The sequence below is a fragment of the Ranitomeya variabilis genome, chromosome 1 (genome assembly GCF_051348905.1).
Source record: "Ranitomeya variabilis isolate aRanVar5 chromosome 1, aRanVar5.hap1, whole genome shotgun sequence".
NCBI lineage: Eukaryota > Metazoa > Chordata > Amphibia > Anura > Dendrobatidae > Ranitomeya > Ranitomeya variabilis.
In genome coordinates this window covers 713,171,513-713,192,321 of record NC_135232.1, presented here as the reverse complement: position 1 = coordinate 713,192,321, position 20,809 = coordinate 713,171,513, and the positions used below count along the sequence as shown (strand labels likewise).

The following is a 20,809-nucleotide window of genomic DNA, read 5'->3' as shown; positions in this document are numbered from 1 at the left end:
GCATCACTAGATATTCATAGTGCCCATCCCTGGTGTTAAAAGCCGTCTTCCATTCATCCCCCTCACGGATGCAAATCAGGTTGTAAGCACCCCGCAGATCTAGTTTAGTAAATACCTTTGCTCTCCGAAGCCTATCAAAGAGCTCAGATATCAGGGGCAGAGGATACTTATTCTTAACGGTGATGGCGTTAAGACCCCTGTAGTCTATACATGGACGTAGTTCCCCATTCTTCTTCTGCACGAAGAAGAACCCAGCCCCTGCAGGTGACACTGACTTCCTAATGAATCCCCTTGCCAAATTTTCCTGGATGTACTGTGACATTGCCTCCGTCTCCGGGAGAGATAACGGATAGACTCGACCCCGGGGAGGCTCAGCACCAGGCAAGAGGTCTATAGGACAGTCATAGGGGTGGTGAGGCGGAAGGGTCTCCGCAGCCCTTTTGGAGAACACGTCAGCATAGGGCCAATATTGCTTGGGGAGAGAGGATAGATCTGCGGGTACTTCAGTAGTAGCAACCTGAACGCATTCCCTCTGACATCTACCCCCACAAGATTCACCCCATCCCAAAATTCTGCCTGTGGACCACTTAAAATGAGGAGAGTGGTACCGTAGCCAAGGTATCCCTAACAGTACCTCATCAATTCCCTCAGGAATGACGAGCAGAGATATAATCTCATTCTCATAATAATCATTACCAGGGGAATTGCGTGATGTTGGGCAAAGGCAGAAGACATAAAATTGCCCTCTGCCCCAGAATCCACACAAAGCTCTACCGAGTGGGAGAATGAGCCTATAGTAATTGTCCCCTTAATGGACAATTTGGAGGCAAACGCCGCCGTGTCTAGTGTACCTCCACCAACTACCACTAGACGCTGACGTTTCCTCGACCGCTGGGGACATCTGGTGGCAAGATGTCCTGACTGCTGGCAAACAGACGGTGAGTGCATGAGTGGTCCGGGACTTAGATCCCGCTCGTGACACTTCCATGGCCTCATGTGACTCAGGGACCAGGATCGGAGATTCCAAAGGTTTGGCGAAGGTGGGAGCCAGTCGAAACCTCTGCCTACACTGGGCTTGCTCTAACCTCCGCTCGTGAAAATGGAGGTCAATACGAGTGGACACAGTTATTGACTCCTCCAGTGTGGCGGGAATCTTCCTAGTGTCAGGACTCTGAACATTTTTTATTACCATTTTGTGCATTACTTCCCTTTTCCAAGATGGCGTCTTTGGTCTCATGTGCACTGTGTCTTCCTGCTATAAAACTCCACCCCAGCCTTCAGTCTGTGCTAGAGTATTCTGCCTTGCATCCAGCTCCTGACCTCTGGTGACTCCCTGGCTATATGCCTGCTCCTGTGAACCTGTGGGGTTATGCTGCTACTCTGCTCTGAGTTCCTGCTGCATACACCAGTTCCAGTAATCCTCCTTCATCTGCTGCTCGTGTTTACTTCCATCTGCATTTGCTGGACATGTAAGCTGTTTGCTGCTCTGCAAGAACCTGAGACTATTACCCGGACCTCCCTGGTTGAGCTAAGATATTATTTGAACTGCCTTATAAGCATATCTATCTGTGTTTTGGACTAAGCAAGGACTTATTCGTGTCAAGTATCCTCAAGAATAATTGTGCTTCATAGACTTTCTGCGTGATTGCATTTTCCTCTGAAGTTTCCTATAGACTGCTGAGCTGCACTTTTGCACCAAGTTTTGTGGACTTGAGTTTCTCTCTGCACCTGTTTGAATCACCGTGTGATAAGACAGACTTTACCACTTATAAAACTGAGTCTTGTAGTTGTCTTGTTCCACGCAAAGAGTCTCCTGAGTTATCCCCTATAATTATTACACCTAGTGGCCAGAGCATCCTTCATGTGGTCAGCCAGCCCCCTCCAAAATATCGGAATAAGGGCCTTATCCAACCACTCCAGCTCAGATGCTAGGGTACGGAAGTGGACGGCAAAATGGCTGACCAAGGACGAGCCCTGAGTCAATGCCAAAAGTTGGAGTGCCGTATCATGGGTGACTTGAGGCCCTAAAAAGACCTGTTTCAGAGTGCTCAGGAACAGTGGAGCACTCTGCACCACATGATCGCCACGCTCCCACAACGGCGTAGCCCACTCCAACGCCCTGTCCGACAGGAGAGACACAATAAATCCCACCTTAGCCCGCTCTGTGGGGAAACGTGCGGCCAGAAGCTCGAGATGTATAGAGCACTGGCTCACGAAACCCCTACAAGATTTACTATCTCCAGAAAATTTCTCTGGCAGCGGGAGGTGAGAAAGAGTCGGAACAGGGGTGGCAGTTGACAAGGTTGCTGCAGCCACGCTAGCAGTCTGAACAGCAACTGCGGTAACATCCACTGCTGAGGTTGAGCGTTCGATAGCCGCCAACCTACCCTCCACCTGCTGGATGCACCACAAAGATTGCTGTTTATCCGCCATTTACTAGCTAGACTCTGGCGCTAGTATTATGTTAGGGTTTGGCAGGACGCACTAAATATATATATATATATATATATATATATATATATATATATATAAAGTAACTAGATGGTGGCCCGATTCTAACGCATTGGGTATTCTAGAATATGTATGTCCACGTAGTATATTGCCCAGCCACATAGTATATTGCCCAGCCACGTAGTATATTGCCCAGCCACGAAGTATATTGCCCAGCCACGTAGTATATTGCCCAGCCCACGTAGTATACAGCACAGTGCCACGTAGTATGTTGCCCAGCCACGTAGTATATTGCCCAGCCACGTAGTATATTGCCCAGCCACGTAGTATATTGCCCAGCGACGTAGTATATTGCCCAGTGACGTAGTATATTGCCCAGCCCACGTAGTATGCAGCACAGAGCCACGTAGTATGTTGCCCAGCCACGTAGTATATTGCCCAGCCACGTAGTATATTGCCCAGCCCACGTAGTATACAGCACAGAGCCACGTAGTATATTGCCCAGTGACGTAGTATATTGCCCAGTTCCATTGTATATTGCCCAGTGACGTAGTATACAGCACAGAGCCACATAGTATATTGCCCAGTTACGTAGTATACAGCACAGAGCCACATAGTATATTGCCCAGTTGCGTAGTACAGTATATTGGCCAGCCACGTAGTATATTACCCAGTGATGTAGTATAGAGCACAGAGCCACGTAGTATATTGCACAGCCCATGTAGTATATTGCCCAGCTATGTAGTATATTGCCCAGCCACGTATGACACAGGTTAAAAAAATTAAAAATAAACATACTCACCTTCCGCTTGCGCGTTGTAGCTGTGTCGCCTGTGTCGGGTGCAGCCGGCAGCTTCCGGTCCCAGGCTGTGATGACTTCGCGGTCACGTGACCGTGTCGCGGTCACATGACCGTGACGTCACGGTAGGTCCTTTCAGCGCAGGCGCGCAGGACTTGTGATGACGTCGCTGTCACATGACCGTGACGTCATGGCAGGTCCTTCTGCCAGACCATCCGTGCACCGGAACGTGCCGGTTGCATCGCGAGGAGCGGGAAAGTCGGCGTAGGTGAGTATATAATCATTTTTTATTTTTTTAATTATTTTTAACAGATGTTTTTACTATTGGCGCTGCATAGGCTGCGTCAATAGTAAAAAACTTGGTCACACAGGGTTAATAGCGGCGGTAACTGAGTGCGTTACCCGCAGCATAACGCGGTCCGTTACCGCCGGCATTAACCCTATGTGAGCGGTGAGCGGAGGGGTGTATGAGGACGCCAGGCAGTGAGTGCGGGGAGTAAGGAGCGGCCATTTTCTTCCGGACTGTGCGCGTCGCTGATTGGTCGCGGCAGCCATGACAGGCAGCTGCCGAGACTAATCAGCGAACGAATAACCGTTACAGACAGACAGACAGACGGAAGTGACCCTTAGACAATTATATAGTAGATAGGTGCGCTCGCAACCCAGGGTCCACCGTGCAGGAGTAAAACCCGCTGCTAGTAACTGACGGTACTATATGGCGGTATAAGTGAACTCTGTTACTTCACAAAGTCAGTTAAGACAAGAGAACGCTGTGCCCTGTTAACCTCACAGAGAAACACAGCTACCAAATAGAGCGAACAGTGGTCATACAGTCAGAATAGCACACGCAAAACTCCTCACCTGAGGTGCCGGTATTCTAGGGGCTTATTTCAGCCAAACCCTGAAACCACATACATATGACCACACTGGCGCAGAACACATTACTTAGTTGATACTAGCGCATGGCCGTGCGGCCATGCGAACCTTTTATAGCTGCAGCAACTACAGGACCTTCCTAGAGGACTAATGGGAGCTGCTACAGTATCTGAGCCACTTCAGGACCTTCCTAGAGGACCAATGGGAGCTGCTGTAGTACCTGAGCATGTGACCCCCGACCTCCAATGAGAGGACTTACCCTGTGCATGCTCAGAAGGGGAAAAGCAGGACTTAGTCCCAGAGATGTCTGCTCACCGCTGACCAGTACTGGCTACAATAGCTGAACCTGGAAGGGCAGCAGTAACCATCCGCACCATATCAGGCTGAGCCAGACGCTGAAACCGACGTCTCCGCCAAGCAGGCTCCACTGCGGCTGGAGAAGCATGGGAGACAGCAGTGGAGATGGCTCGAGATTCCCCCTGTGAAGAGGCGGGAGCTCGACCCCTAACACATTAAGGTACGTAATATTTAAACATTAACGCCTGTTATAATTATTGTTCTGCAATGTACTTAATATTTTCTCCTTTTTCTGTTTTGCAAAACAACTGTCCTAAATATTATTGTTATAAAAGCCATGTCCTTGTCCTTTTTTATTTCATTCTCTGGTTTGCAAAACCCTTGTAATAAATATTATTGTTCTGACTTATTTGTTTTCTTTCTCTGTTCGGCAGATTCCGGGCTACCGGCGAGAGCGTATCATAGCTCCATTTCCAATTCCGGATAGTAATTTCCACACTCTCGGATTATCGCAGACACCTGCCGGGCTTTGTGGGATGTTCTCCGTGAGGAATTTATCCCCCTACCCACCACGGAAATATGGCAGGAAAATGCTGAAAAATTCTTGGAAGTTTATAATTTCCCCAACTGTTTGGGAGCAGTGGATGGAAAACATCCAGATTACCAAACCGGCTGGAACTGGATCTGAGTACTTTAATTATAAAAAATATTTTTCCATAGTGCTCATGGCGATTGCAGCTGCGAACTGTAGGTTTGTCACCGTGGACTTGGATCTATTGGCCGTGGTAATGACTCCCAGATGTTTAAAAACTCGGACATGGGCCAACGGTTGTAAGGCAATCATTTCAATTTCCCCCTGCCACAACCTCTTCGCAACACTCAAGGCCCGCCAATGCCTTTTGTTGTGGTTGGGGATGAGGAATTTCAGATGTGTGAAAACCTTCTGAAACCATATTCCAGTAGGGACTTGCACCACACAAAAAGGATTTTTAATTACCGACTGACCAGGGCACGAAGAACTTTTGAGTGTGCCTTTGGTATGCTTGTCTCGAAATGGCGCATTTTAAGGCCAGCCATTAATCTCAAAATTGAGACAGTCGATGAGGTGGTCAAGGCGTGTGTGGTTCTGCACAACTACATAATAGCTAAAGAATGACCCAACATTGAACTTGATGAACCTGTTTGTACCCCATTGCCAGATTACCATCATCACCCTCTGATGACAACAGTTGAAGTTGCCCAAATGGTGAATACATTTGCGGCCTACTTTGTTTCTGAGAGTGGACGTCTGTCCTGGCAAGAAGAAATGGTTTAGTAAAATGTTCTTGTAATGTTATGTAATGTTATGTACCTGGAATGTTAAAATGTAACTTTCATGTTTGCTGAAAATAAAACACCTCTAGTAAAACACCTGTTCCAAGTGCCCTCTACATTACAATACTTTTTTTACAGTTTAATATGGTGATCACTGGTTCACAACTACAGTCTTTATAAAATCAAGTCCCTGTCTCATGCAGATTGCATGAGACAGGGAGTTGATTATAACCAAATTGGGTTATGTCACCCATGCTTTACACTACACTTCTTCTCTCTGAGGTCAGTGGTATGGTAGGTGACATTGGATTAGCTCCGTCGTCTCTTCAGTCAGCATTTCTATAGTCCAATAGATTAATGCAGACTGAAGAGATGATGGAGCTAATCCACCTCATATCTTTACTCACCTGCCCGTGTGTCAGAACTGGTGTACTCAGGATGCAGAAAACACAGCATCCTGAGTGCACTAGTGCTGACACCTGGGCAGGTGAGCATTGCTGACCCTTTGTGCTGTATTAATTTTTTTTGGGGAGGATTTTCAGTCCTCTTTGTGTTTTTACCACCTCATAGCTCCATGACAGACACCAGAAGCAAAGCTGCAGTGTAAAGCAAATAAAGAAGAGGGGCAGCAGATTGTGTGTCATGGAGTTATGAGGTGGCAAAAACACAGCATGTGTAGACGGCGACAGAATGGCATGGTGGTGGATCGGGACGGCCGTGCATAATCCTTCATGGTGATGGCGATAGACGGCCGTGCAGTTTGCATAACCACCATGGTGGTGGCAGTGGACAGCCGTGCAGGATCTGGAGGCGGCCTAGTCCTGGTGGCGGTGGACGGCCATGCAGGAGCAGGACTCGGCATGGTGGTGGAGTGGCTTTCAGCAGCACCCAGCATGGTGGTGGCGGTGTAGTGGTGTGCAGCAGGACTGGGCATGGTGGTGGCCGCACAGTGCTATGCAGCAGATCTCGGTATTGAGGTTAGTGTGTAATATGTGGCACAGGTGGAAATACTGTAGCTGTGTACTGTGACTGTTGTAAGTACCGAGTCTGCTGCATAGCCTGAAAGTAAACAGCATTGTAGGCCTGCAGCACATTAGGCTGGAGATCAGGCATAAGGTGTTCCGACATGCCCCGCTCTATCTTATTAAAAAAAATGGTGTGCCGGTCTCTGGAGGTCGGCTTCCAGACTGTCAAGGCGTTGGTTGACATCCTGGAAAAGTGTGTTAATATGGGTCAGACCAATTTTCAGTCTATCTCCCAGCGCCTTCAGGCCATTCTGGAAGACCGAGTTCAAGTGAATAAACTAGGGCATGAGTGACCTGTCCGAGGCCTTTTGCAGCTGGCGGGAAGCCCCCCCAAAAAGAAGCAGAGGACTGGGACCGGGGAACACCTGTAGGACCAGTTACCTGTTCCCCAGACTGTGACGCCGGCCCACTTGCTGCTTCACTGGTGGATGGCTCGGACTGGTCCATGGCAGTTCGATGAGGGACCGCTCCAGAGGACGATCCAGGTTCGAGGGTGCTGCTCCAGGTTCTGTGAAAAGAAATGTAAAACATTACTCCAAAAAAATAACAATTGTAAAAGCTCCAACTCCTGTGGAATAGAAAAATTCAGATTAGGGAATACAACACAAAAATACGTTCTCTGAGCAAGGACAGGCCTCAGGAAATCCAGCACCCGGTGATATTTGTATTTACCGATCCTTGATGCAGCACCACTGCGAACTTGGATCTCCTGTCTCAGGTCATTGTTGAAGCGATCCTTCATCGAACGCCAATGGGTTTTGGCTTTGTTCACTATGAAGGGGGGGGGGGGAATTGTTAAACAATGCACTTTAGGCTCGGATCACACAACCGTGTGCGATGCGAGAAACTCCTGCGAGTTTCTCGCATCACACATGGTTGTGTGATCCCGGCCTTCAGGTTCACTGATGCATCAGACCACACTGCAATACTTACGAAATTCCTTTCTGACTCGTGGCGTGGCGTTGTCCCAGTCATCCATCAGCGCTTGGGCCACCTTAGTCCACAGCTGCTGAATCACCACAGCGTCCGAGTGCTGCACCTCCCGGGTGTCCCACAACGCAACTCGTTCCTGCAACAATGTGATGAGGAGGTCTTTATCAAGGAATTCCTCCTCACGTTGTGGAGCCTAAACATGAAAGAAAGACATTAGTGTTGGAAAGAAAAAACGATTCAAAAATAAAAGAGAAAGAAAAAAACAGTCAAGAAAAACAAAGTCAAGATTAAATACAGACAGTCAAGAGTACTTACACGCGATCTTACCACCGGCACTTGGGCCGAAGTCTGCTGCTCCTGCTCCTCTGCAATTGTTGAAGTGTTCTGTAAAAGAAAATACATCATTTTGCCACATGTGTAAATAGTGACAGTGAATACTTACCAATGACTACCAAATGTACTCACTTCAGTCTCCTGTTCAGTGTGCTCTGGACTTGAGGCCATGGTGATATGGTGATGAATGCTGTAAGAAAGAGACAGAAATGAGTACAGACTGTAGGGAGAACAAAAAAAGACAGACATTAGCTTGTATACTTACATTTTGTAATAATAGCAGTCTTCCCACAGAATCAGCTTGCTTCCAATTGAAGAGAGTCAGGAGATAATGGACTTCCAGTGCCCACACCTTCTTTTTATACATCTTTGTTTGGGCGAGTGGCTTAAACCAGTTTCTGGACTTGTTTACTCAGAAAACGCATGCGTACGCAAACGCAAGCGAATGCATGTCCTTGCGTTCCCATAGACTGTAATGCGTTGTTTTGACGCACTCCTTCCGCAAGCGTCCGCATGCATATGGCGGCGGAAATTTGACGCCTCAAAAATTGCAGCATGGTGTGTTAGCCGCGTCCCGCCGCACACCGTGAAACGACGCATGCGTAAGTAAACGCATGTACCTGCATCCACAATGTAAAAACGTTGCAGACACAACCGCAAATGTGAAACCGGCCTAATACACAGTGACTCACATCATGTGCTGTACCTTGGGGGTGATTACATTAGCACTGTGACGTCATCATCTACAGAACCTGGGGGTGATTGCTTCTGCACTGTGACCCCCTTATCTTTAATACCTGGGGGTGATTACTTCTGCACAGTAACCCCACCATCATCTACAGTACCTGGGGTGATTACTTCTGTACAGAGACTCCATCATCTACAGTACTTGTGGGTGATTACTTCTGTACAGTGACCCCATCATCTACGGTACCTGGGGGTGATTACTTCTGCACAGTGACCCCATCATCTACAGTACCTGAGGGTGATTACTTCTGCACAATGACCCCATTGACATGGGGTCCCCCTTTAAAATCGAACCAGCAAAGGCTAGGCAGACAGGTGCGGGCTGATATTAATAGCCTGGGAAAGGGCCATGTATATTGGCACCCCCTAGGCTATAAACATCAGCTCTTAGCCGCCCCAGAAATGGCGCATCTTATATATGCGCCAATTCTGGCACTAAGCCTCGCTCTTCCCACTTGCTCTGTAGCTGTGGCAAGTGAGGTTTATATTTGTGGGGTTGATGTCACCTTTGTATTGTCAGGTGACATCAAGCCCACTGATTAGTAATGGAGAAGCGACTATAAAACACCTCTCAATTACTAAAAAAATAATTTTGTGTCAACTTCCGGAGATTTTTTCTTGTGCCTTGTGTTTGAATATGGTGCATGAAGAATAAGGTTGTATTGTTAAACTAGTAGGAAGTGTTGGCCCTCGCTTATGGGCATTCTTACTGATTGAGGACTTATTGGTTTGATCTAATTTTTTGTGCTGTTTTGAACAGTGTGTCCAAATGGATTTCAAGGGGCGAGAGGTTTAGGTCCTAATACCAACACACTCAGCGGACTTTGATTCTTACAGGTAATTATTTGCGGTGTTTAAAAATTCCATTCATTAATCATATCGGCCACTTGTATTTCCTACTTTGCAGGACACAATCTGGTTTGATTTATAAACAGCAACATGTATTTATTTGGACTGGACACTGCACCTTATAATACAGTATATGTATAGTTTAAACATTCACATATAGATTTGTACTTAAAACGCTGGTACAGCATTATTATTATTATTATTATTATTATAATTATTACAGCTGTGTTTGGCTAGGTGTTGGCATTATATACATGCATTTTTTCTCTCTCTCTTTTTGAGAGTCACAGCACCACCTAGTGGCCAATTGTGATATTAATGGCATTAATGTAATAATTATACTACAAACAATTTCTTGGCACTATGCACTTTAATTAATATTTTGATATGATTATTTAATATTTAATTTCTCAATATAATTTGCCATTTATTAATTGGTTGCCATTTGGTGTTATGCTCTGATATTTGAAATTGTTTGCCATATTTGTTAGTAGTGATCCTTCTTTCAACCTCTGTTTTTCCACTATTTACCATACTCCTGAACAATTTTTACCATATCTTGAATAAAATAATAAACTATTGTAGTTTAAAAAAAAATAATTTTGTGTCAACTTCCAGAGATTTTTTCTTGCGCCTTGTGTTTGAATATGGTGCATGAAGAATAAGGTTGTATAATTACTAATCCTATAGTTATATGGTAAATAAAAACACAGCCAGAATAAAGTCCTTTATTAATCTTAATTTACCATACTTACTGCATCGCCTAATCCCCGAATCCCTCATTCTCCTGCAACAAAAATAAAATAATAAACCAACATATAACTCCCTGTCCGACGTAGTCCATTTACCGAGTGTCCCATGATGATCTCCAGTGTAGAACAATCACATCAGGAGATGTAAAAAAAAAAAATCATATATAGAAAAGAAATACCAAAACTGACCACCAATTGTTTACTAAATAATACTATACATAAATTTATGATCCCAAAAAATAGCATTCAACACAATATCAATGAATATAATACTTTATTATTATATAAAAGGCAAGATGACACAACATATGTTAAAAACATAAGACCTTTTATTAAAAATAATAAAAATAAAATAAATTAAAAACGTAATTAATTACAGGGGAAGCAAAACGCGCGTTGGAGTGGTGTGTCGCACAGGTTGGTATTTGTGTTTTTTCACTATGGAAATCATTTTTTGTTTTATATGATGTCTATTTTTTGATCATGAGGTCTCCTTCCAAATGAGCACTTTGCTTTTTATGAATTGATTTATATTTGATTAATTACATCAAAAAATTCATTTCCTCATGTTCAAAAAATTATTTACATTGAATGAATATCCATCATATTGATCATGAGGTTTCTTTTTGAATGAGCACTTTGTTTTTTTATGAATTGATTTGTATTGATTATTCATATCACAAATTGTATTTCCTCATGTCCAAATAATCACATACATTTGTATATGTCATGAAATAAAATTTGGGGATTTAATATAGATTTATAACCATTTATTTATTTTTACTTTATCAACACATTGTTAGCATAGTCAATGACAAATCAATGAAAAATTTTTTAATTTTATTTTATATTATTGATTTTTTTGCCAATTAGTTTGACATACCATGCCCCTCACACACAGTGTGATTATAATTCAATTTAATTATAATTAGTTTTTAATTTATTTTAATTATTTTTAATAATAGGTCCTATGTTTTTAACATGTTATGTTGTGTCATAATGCCTTTTATATATTAACCCCTTAACCCCCAAGGGTGGTTTGCATGTTAATGACCGGGCCAATTTTTACAATTCTGACCACTGTCCCGTTATGAGTTTATAACTCTGGAACGCTCGCATCGATCCTGGTGATCCTGACACTGTTTTCTCATGACATATTGTACTTCATGATAGTGGTAAAATTTCCTCAATATTACTTGCGTTTATTTGTGAAAAAAAAAACGGAAATTTGGAGAAAATTGTGAAAATTTTGCAATTTTCCAACTTTAAATTTTCATGCCCTTAAATCCCAGAGATATGTCACACAAAATACTTAATAAGTAACATTTCCCACATGTCTACTTTACATCAGCACAATTTTGGAACCCAATTTTTTTTTGTTAGGAAGTTATAAGGGTTAAAAGTTGACCAGCAATTTCTCATTTTTACAACACCATTTTTTTTTTTAGGGACCACATCACATTTGAAGTCACTTTGAGGGGTCTATATGATAGAAAATATAGAAAATACCCAACTGTGACACCATTCTAAAAACTGCACCCCTCAAGGTGCTCAAGCCACATTCAAGAAGTTTATTAACCCTTCAGGTGCTTCACAGGAATTTTTGGAATGTTTAAAAAAAATTAACATTTAACTTTTTTTCACAAAAAATTTATTTCAGATCCAATTTGTTTTATTTTACCAAGGGTAACAGGAGAAAATGGACCCCAAAAGTTGTTGTACAATTTGTCCTGAGTATGCAGATACCCCATATGTAGGGGGAAACACTGTTTGGGCGCATGGCTGAGCTCGGAAGGGAAGGAGCGCCATTTGACCTTTCAATGCAAAATTGGCTGGAATTGATATGGACTCCATGTTGCGTTTGGAGAGCCACTGATGTGCCTAAGCATTGAAACCCCCCACAAGTGACACCATTTTGGAAAGTAGACCCCCTAAGGAACTTATCTAGATGTGTGGTGAGCACTTTGAACCCCCAAAGTGCTTCACAGAAGTTTATAATGTAGAGCCAAAAAAATAAAAAATCATATTTTTTCACAAAAAAATATTTTTCACTCCCAAAATCAGTCAAGGACAATCCTCAGACCATCTCCATAGAGCTGCAGCATCAACTTGCTGCAGATGGTGTCACTGTGCATCGGTCAACTATACAACGCACTGTGTTTTTTTGCCGCCATGCATAACGCCTTTTTGTATTACCAAACAACTCAATCTTGGTTTCATGAGTCCACAGGACCTTCTTCCAAAAAGAAATTGGCTTCTCCAAATGTGCTTTTGCATACCTCAGCCAACTCTGTTTGTGGTGTGCTTGCAGAAACAGCTTCTTTCGCATCACTCTCACATACAGCTTCTCCTTGTGCAAAGTGCGTTGTATAGTTGACCGATGCTCAGTGACACCATCTGCAGCAAGTTGATGCTGCAGATCTCTGGAGGTGGCCTGAGGATTGTCCTTGACTGATCTCACCATTCTTCTTCTCTGCCTTTCTGATGTTTTTCTTGGCCTGCCACTTCTGGCCTTAACAAGAACTGTACCTGTGTTCTTCCATTTCCTTACTATGTTCCTCACAGTGGAAATTGACAGGTTAAACCTCTGAGACAGCTTTTTGTATCCTTCCCCTGAACAACTATGTTGAATAATCTTTGTTTTCAGATCATTTGACAGTTGTTTTGAGGAGCCCATGATGCCACTCTTTGGAGGAGATTCAAACAGGAGAACAACTTGCAAGTGGCCACTTTAAGTAGCTTTTCTCATGATTGCATACACCTAGCTATGAAGTTCAAAGCTCAATGAGGTTACAAAACCTAAAAAAGTGCTTTAGTAAGTCAGTAAAAAGTAGGTAGAAGTATTTAAAACAAGAAAATGATAAGGGTGCCCATACTTATGCACCTGTCAAATTTTGTTTGAATGCAGATTGCACATTTTCTGTTAGTACAATAAACCTCATTTCAAGGCAGAAACATTACTGTGTCCAACAGTTATTAGATATATGAAGCTGAAATAGCTGTTGCAAAAAAACCAATTGTTATAAAACATTAAGCTTAAGATTAATAGGGGTGCCCAAACTGTTTCATATGACTGTACCTGTACAGTAGAAACCCCCCATAAGTGACCCCATATTGGAAACCAGACCCCCAAAGGAACTTATCTAGATGTGCTATGAGAACTTTGAACCCCCAAGTGTTTCACTATAATTTATAATGCAGAGGCGTGAAAATAATTTTTTTTTTCACAAAAATTATTTTTTAGCCCCCAGTTTTGTATTTTCATAAGGATAACAGGAGAAATTGGACAGCAAAAATTGTTGTGCAATTTGTCCTGAGTACGCTGATACCCCATATGTGGGTGTAAACCACTGTTTGGGTGCACGGTAGAGTTCGGAAGAGAAGGAGCACTGTTTTACTTTTTCAATGCAGAATTGGCTGGAATTGAGATCGGACACCATGTCGCGTTTGGAGAGCCCCTGATGTGCCAAAACAGTGGAAACCCCCCAATTGTAACTCCAACCCTAACCCAAACCCCAACCACATCCCTAACCCCAACATACCCCTAACTCTGATCCCAACCCTAACCATAACAACACCCCTAACCCAAACACACCCCTAACCCTAATTCCAACCCTCACCACACCCCTAACCCCAACACACCCCTCACCCCAACACCCCCCTAATCCCGACCACAACTCTAACCACACCCCTACCCTTAATCCCAACCCTAATCCCTACCATACATGTAATCCAAACCCTAACCCAATCTCTAGCCCCAACCCTAACTTTAGCCCCATCACTAACCCTAACTTTAGCCCCAACCCTAACCCTAACTTTAGCCCTAACCCTAACCCTGATGGGAAAACAGAAATAAATACTTTTTTTATTTTATTATTTTTCCCTAACTAAGGGGGTGATGAAGGGGGGTTTGATTTACTATTTATAGCGGGTTTTTGTTTGCCAGCTGTCACACACTAAAAGATACTTTTTATTGCAAAAAATAGTTTTTGCATCACCACATTTTGAGAGCTATAATTTTTCCATTATTGCCCCCGGCAAAATGATACAGAAAAAACACAGAAATGGCCGCACACATGGCTATATGTATCTTGTTATGGGTCAGCCCCCGGCAAAATGATACAGAAAAAACACAGAAATAGCAGCACACATGGCTATATGTATCTTGTTATAGGTCAGCCCCCGGCAAAATGATACAGAAAAAAACACAGAAATTACCACACACACGGCTATATGTATCTTGCAGCTGTTGATTTTGATAGGAATATAACGCACAGTTCCTATTCACGAATGTCACAGAATCACGGGGGAATAAAACATTATCTGGATCGAGTCCGTAACTGTCGATAAATCTGGCCTTTTCATCATTGCAGAGTCCTATCAATATCCAATGCCGGCCGCTCTGGCCTGATGTATCCGTGTTACCAATCAAGGCCGCCGGTCTCTGACGGCAGCCAATCACATGGAAGCACGCCTGCAGATATGCGTTCTGTATAGCGGTTAGACTTCAGCAGAGCTGTGAGTTCTAGAGTGTCCATCATCAGTCACAACCATACAAGACCTCTCTCTGGTTATTTAGCTCCAGAATGGCGGTGCTGACCGAATACACGATCATGCTAGTGTGTGGGGCGTCAGTAGGGCAAAGCACACTTCAGCACGCAGGCAGGGCCGGTTTTAGGCAAAGTGGGGCCCTAGGCAAAGTTTAAAATGGGGCCCCAAATGCTAACATATTGCACATCATACAGAAGCATTCCGGTTGTATTTACATGCGCTGATCTCAGGCCGCTAAATGAGTGTGATCGACAATACTGAAGTCGTTGGACGCTTGTTTCACGGCCTCTTTCCACCGTCTGAGAAAGAATGAAGGGGACAGAACGATCACTAATAGATCACTAACAGATCACCATACAGTATCATGTTATCAGCAGCACATCTACAGTTTACACCGGCGATGTGCTGCTGAGAACAATGATTTTTATTCCGGCATAAACAATCCAATCACCCAATGAATATGCAGCATTTTGCTTGTTTAGTATAATACACCCCATAGTCCTCCATATATTATAATGTGCACCATAGTCCTCCATATTGTAAAATGCACACCCCATAGTCCTCCGTATAATATAATGTGCCCCATAGTCCTCCATATAGTATAATACACTCCTCATAGTCCTCCATATAGTATTATACACTTCCCATAGTCCTCCATATAGTATAATACACTCCTCATAGTCCTCCATATATTAAAATATACTCCTCAGTCCTCCATATAGCATAATACACTCCTCACCGTGCTCCATATAGTATAATGCACCGCCATAGTCATCCATGTAGTACAATTCACTTCCCATAGTATAATGCACCCCATAGTTCTTCATATAGTATAATGTATTCCCCATAGTCTTCGATACAGTATAATTCAGCCCACATATAGTATAATGCAGCCACCCCATAGAATATAATGCAGCCCCCCCATATAGTATAATGTAGCCCCCTCATAGAGTATGATGCCATCACCCCTCATAGAATATAAATATAATACAGCCTCCCCCATAGAATATAATATACCCCCATAGTATATAGCACAGCCCACATAGTAGTATATAACACAGCCACTTAGTATATAGCACAGCCCACACAGTAGTATATAGAAAAGCCCACACAGTAGTATAAAGCACTGCCCACACAGTAGTATACAGCACAGCCCACAGTAGTATACAGCACTGCCCACAGTAGTATACAGCACAGCCCACAGTAGTATACAGCACTGCCCACAGTAGCATACATCACAGCCCACAGTAGTATACAGCACAGCCCACAGTAGTATATAGCACAGCCCACAGTAGTATACAGCACTGCCCACAGTAGTATACAGCACAGCCCACAGTAGTATACAGCACTGCCCACAGTAGTATACAGCACTGCCCACGGTAGTATACAGCACTGCCCACAGTAGTATACAGCACTGCCCACAGTAGTATACAGCACAGCCCACAGTAGTATACAGCACAGCCCACAGTAGTATACACCACAGCCCACAGTAGTATACACCACAGCCCACAGTAGTATACAGCACTGTCCACATCCCCCTTCCCTCCCCGCCTCTCTCCTCCCGAGAATGGACTTAGTCTAGTTAAAAAAATAAACAAAAAAAACACAACCTCCTCACCTCTCCCCGAGCCCACGCTGCTCCCTCCCTGCTCCTGTGTCGGCAGCTGCCGCCGCACTGCCTGACACACAGCGAGTGCGCGATGACGCGCACCCGCTGTGTCAGAGGCAGAGCGGGGAATGATGGGAGAGGGAGCGTCATGTGACGCTCTCTCCTCCATCATTGCTTTGAACTGTACCGGCAGACGCCGGTATAGTTCAATGCGGCGGGGGAGTCAGTGCTGGTGGCAGGCGGGCCCCCCTGCCTCACAGGGGCCCCATAGCGGCTGTGTGACTTGCCACTAGCTGGGGGCCCCTGGGGGAGCGGGGGCCCCAGGCAGCTGCCTGGTCTGCCTGCCCCTAACGCCGACCCTGCACGCAGGTTACCTATTAATGAGGGAGAAATGACCGCCTGGTTCTTGATCAGGTGATAAATCAAACACAAACAAGGTAAACCCATCCATAATTTCTTCATGACCTACTGACAACCCGCTATCAGACTTGTGCTTGCCAGATATATGTGTAAGGGTACCGTTACACTAAACGATTTACCAACGATCACGACCAGCGATACGACCTGGCCGTGATCGTTGGTAAGTCGTTGTGTGGTCGCTGGGGAGCTGTCACACGGACAGCTCTCCAGTGACCAACGATGCCGAAGTCCCCGGGTAACCAGGGTAAACATCAGGTTACTAAGCGCAGGGCCGCGCTTAGTAACCCGATGTTTACCCTGGTTACCATCGTAAATGTAAAAAAAAAAAAAACAGTACATACTCACATTCCGGTGTCACGTCCCTCGCCGTCTGCTTCCCGCACTGACTGTGAGCGCCGGCCGTAAGTGAAAGCAGAGCGCAGCGGTGACGTCACCGCTGTGCTCTGCTTTACGGCCAGCACTCACAGTCAGTGCGGGAAGCAGACGGCGAGAGACGTGACACTGGAATGTGAGTATGTACTGTTTTTTTTCGTATGGATATCGCTGGAACGTCACGGATCGTACCGTCGTAGCGACAAAAGTGCCACTGTGAGACGGTACCCTAAGAGCCATATACTCCCTGATGGCTATATTGACATTACAATCTGGGTGCTAGGGGTGCGCAGGTATCTGCTGACCATCCAGGTATAACGCAGTGTGCTTCACATTATAATGGTGGAACAGCAAAGGATTTTTATTAATCGCACCGCTAAATGCTTCACTATCCACAAAGCCTAATACAACAGTTTTAGGTAGCTGTCCGAGAAAGATATTTTCATGATTGGTTACATGGGTACCGGCTGGAATACTGTACACTTTCCATAAGCCCGGTCATACATCATACATGTATGGCTGTGTATATATATATATGTAGCTTTGTCGCCATAAAAGGAGGGGGGCCCAGACACATTTCTTGCACAGGGGCCCCAAGCTGTCTGTGTCCGCCCCTGCTGGCATCAATAGGGTCCTGGTTACCAAAAGGGGTGGTGACTGGAAAAAGATCTGGTCACAATCAGAAACTAAATGAATATGGCAACTACATACCTTACATCCAAATGGTCTAAGTGAAGTTCTCAGTTTCTCCCCTTTCCTATAAGGTGTTTGGTAGAATTCGTTCTCTACACTTTTTAAATAACAGTTTTATATGATTTCAATGTGTCTTATTTGTTTTTTATTTCCCTTTTTTTAAAGGTTTCCTCATAATACAATGGTCACAAGATAGCCTACCTGCACTTTACTCTCCTATGGTGAAGATCCTCTAGACATCCGGATAGTCAGGAACATTAGATGCCATCTGTGTCTACCCACTATTCTGACAATGGACGGTCTCTCCGCAGTCATTTCCTCCTCTATACGTTTATTACAGGGAATGACACTATGATGACTTTTTTTCTGGGAGAGACACAGATCAAATGTGACTAATATTGGCAGTTTGAATATAAACTTATATTTTTTTTACATTATGGGCTGTTAGTTGTTTGGTGTTTGTTTTTTGTTCCGCCCTTTTTCCTTTGTTTTTATCTTTCCAGTTGGTTTTAAGGGATTCTAATATAAGCCCATATATACCGGGAAGTGGATCAGGTTCTGTGAATTCATTATATTGTTTAATAACAATTTCATTCACGATTATTCACTTAATTTATTGTTCATTACATTTTCTTAATCAAATAACATATTTCTCTTTTTTACACATCCTAATACTGATTCATTTATATTTCTATATTTTAAAGAAAACATTTTTATGAGTGTATTCACTTTCCAAAAACACTTTTCTATATATTTTATTATCCATCACTGTTTTATTAAGCTGCTTTTATCACTTTTTATTCTCCATTTCTCACCCGTTGCACTGGTCACTTGGTGGTGTCACTTTTGCCACTTTTCACATGCATTGTTTTGATTCCAGACAGCCCTCACTATCACTTTACCTGATTGATCGCTACCAGATGGCTCTATGCAGCATTATATTCATCTTGATCTTACCAACAGGTTTATATCCTGAACCTCCTGCTTCACTGGGGATGCTGAACGCTCGCGTGGTGTGGGCCCATTCGGTCTCCATGGCAACAAGTCCATCCAGCACCATTCCGGACACTCCCCCTTGGATATGCCATTCAATCGGAAGTGCCCAGAGGCAGAGTTTCCCGGGATGACGTGTAACGCTGTTTCTTGGATGCCGCACGTGACACACCACCCGGGAGCGTCAAAGGTGCATTTACCCACGTGGGGTATACTCGCTCCCCATGAGTTTTGAATGGCATTTGCCCCAGGTTGTTCGGTTTACACCAATAAGCCATCAGGGCTATGTCCCAACCACTATTAGGTGTCACGCCAATAACATGAACCTGGAAAGGAAAGGGCTGGTATAAACAATAACCACCAATGTGATTGGCTTACATTGGCAGACTCATTCATGTGTTCCATAGATGTGACCGGGGAACAGCCCCAATTCCTTTAGAAACACTCCCATTTTATCCCAGAGTTACTCACCTTGCCTGGACTAGTGCAGGACCTTGGTTTGTTGGAAACACTTATCCATACCCTCTGAGGAAGCTGACATGGCGAAACGCACGTAAGAGGGAATAGTGGTAAATATTTCATCTTTATCATTAATATGGTTCCCAGGGCCTGAAGGAGAGTTTCCTCTCCTTCAGACCCTGGGAACCATCAGGGATACCGTCCGATACATGAGTCCCATTGACTTGTATTGGTATCGGGTATCGGTATCGGATTGGATCCGATACTTTGCCGGTATCGGCCGATACTTTCCGATACCGATACTTTCAAGTATCGGACGGTATCGCTCAACACTATTTATAAGTGCACAGTATCTTTTGACCTTATAAACTGATATCAAGTGATATATTTACAGTTCGTTAACATATATCTATGTATGTATTTATCTTATACTCAATAAATACATTTGTGCTCAAAATTTTACATACCCCTGTAGAATTTTTGCTTTCTTGGCCTTTTTTTTTTTTTTTTTTTTAGAGAATATGAATGATAATACCAAAACTTTTTCTCCACTCATGGTTAGTGGTTGGGTGAAGCCATTTATTGTCAAGCTACTATGTTTTCTCTTTTTAAATCTTAATAACAACCCAAAACATCAAATGACCCTGATAAGAAGTTCACATACCCTGGTGATTTTGGCCTGATAACATGCACAGAGGTTGACACAAATGCATTTGAATGGCTACTAAAGGTAACATCCTCACCTGTGACCTGTTTGCTTGTAATCAGAGTGTGTGCATAAAAGCTGAGTGAGTTTCTGGGATCCAGACAGATTCTTGCATCTTTCATCCAGCCACTGACTTTTCTGGATTGTGAATCATGGGGAAAGCAAAAGAATTGTCAAACGATCTACGGGAAAAGGTAGTTGAATTGTATAAAACAAGAAAGTGATACAAAAAGATGTCATCCACAACTGCCAGGAAAATTGTTTGGAATGCAAAAAAGAACCCACAAATCACATCAGCTGAAATATAGGACTCTCTGAAAACTAGCGGAGTAGCTGTTTCAAGATGCACAGTAAGGAGGCACTTGAAGAAAAATGGTCTGCATGGTCGAGTCGCCAGAAGAAAGTGATTACTGACACAAAGTATCTCACCTACAATACACAAAACAGCACAGAGACAAGCCTCAAAACTTCTGGAACAAGGCAATTTGGAGTGATGAGACCAAAATTGAACTTTTTGGCCACAACCAAAAACGTTACATTTGGAGAGAGGTCAACAAGGCCTACGATGAAAGGAACATCATTCCTACTGTAAAGCACGGAGGTGGATCGCTGATGTTTTGGGGATGTGTG

At 43.8% G+C, this 20,809-nt stretch overlaps 1 long non-coding RNA gene across 1 annotated transcript in view; it reads left to right on the top strand.

Moving 5' to 3' along the window:
* The window catches only part of LOC143779192 (uncharacterized), a 35,526-nt gene extending 15,929 nt beyond the window's left edge, over positions 1-19,597 (top strand). The window contains exons 2-3 of the long non-coding RNA XR_013216497.1: positions 9,536-9,612; positions 18,187-19,597. This is a non-coding gene — a long non-coding RNA (uncharacterized LOC143779192). The remainder of the gene's footprint in view (positions 1-9,535; positions 9,613-18,186) is intronic.
* Positions 19,598-20,809: the final 1,212 nt, after the last annotated feature.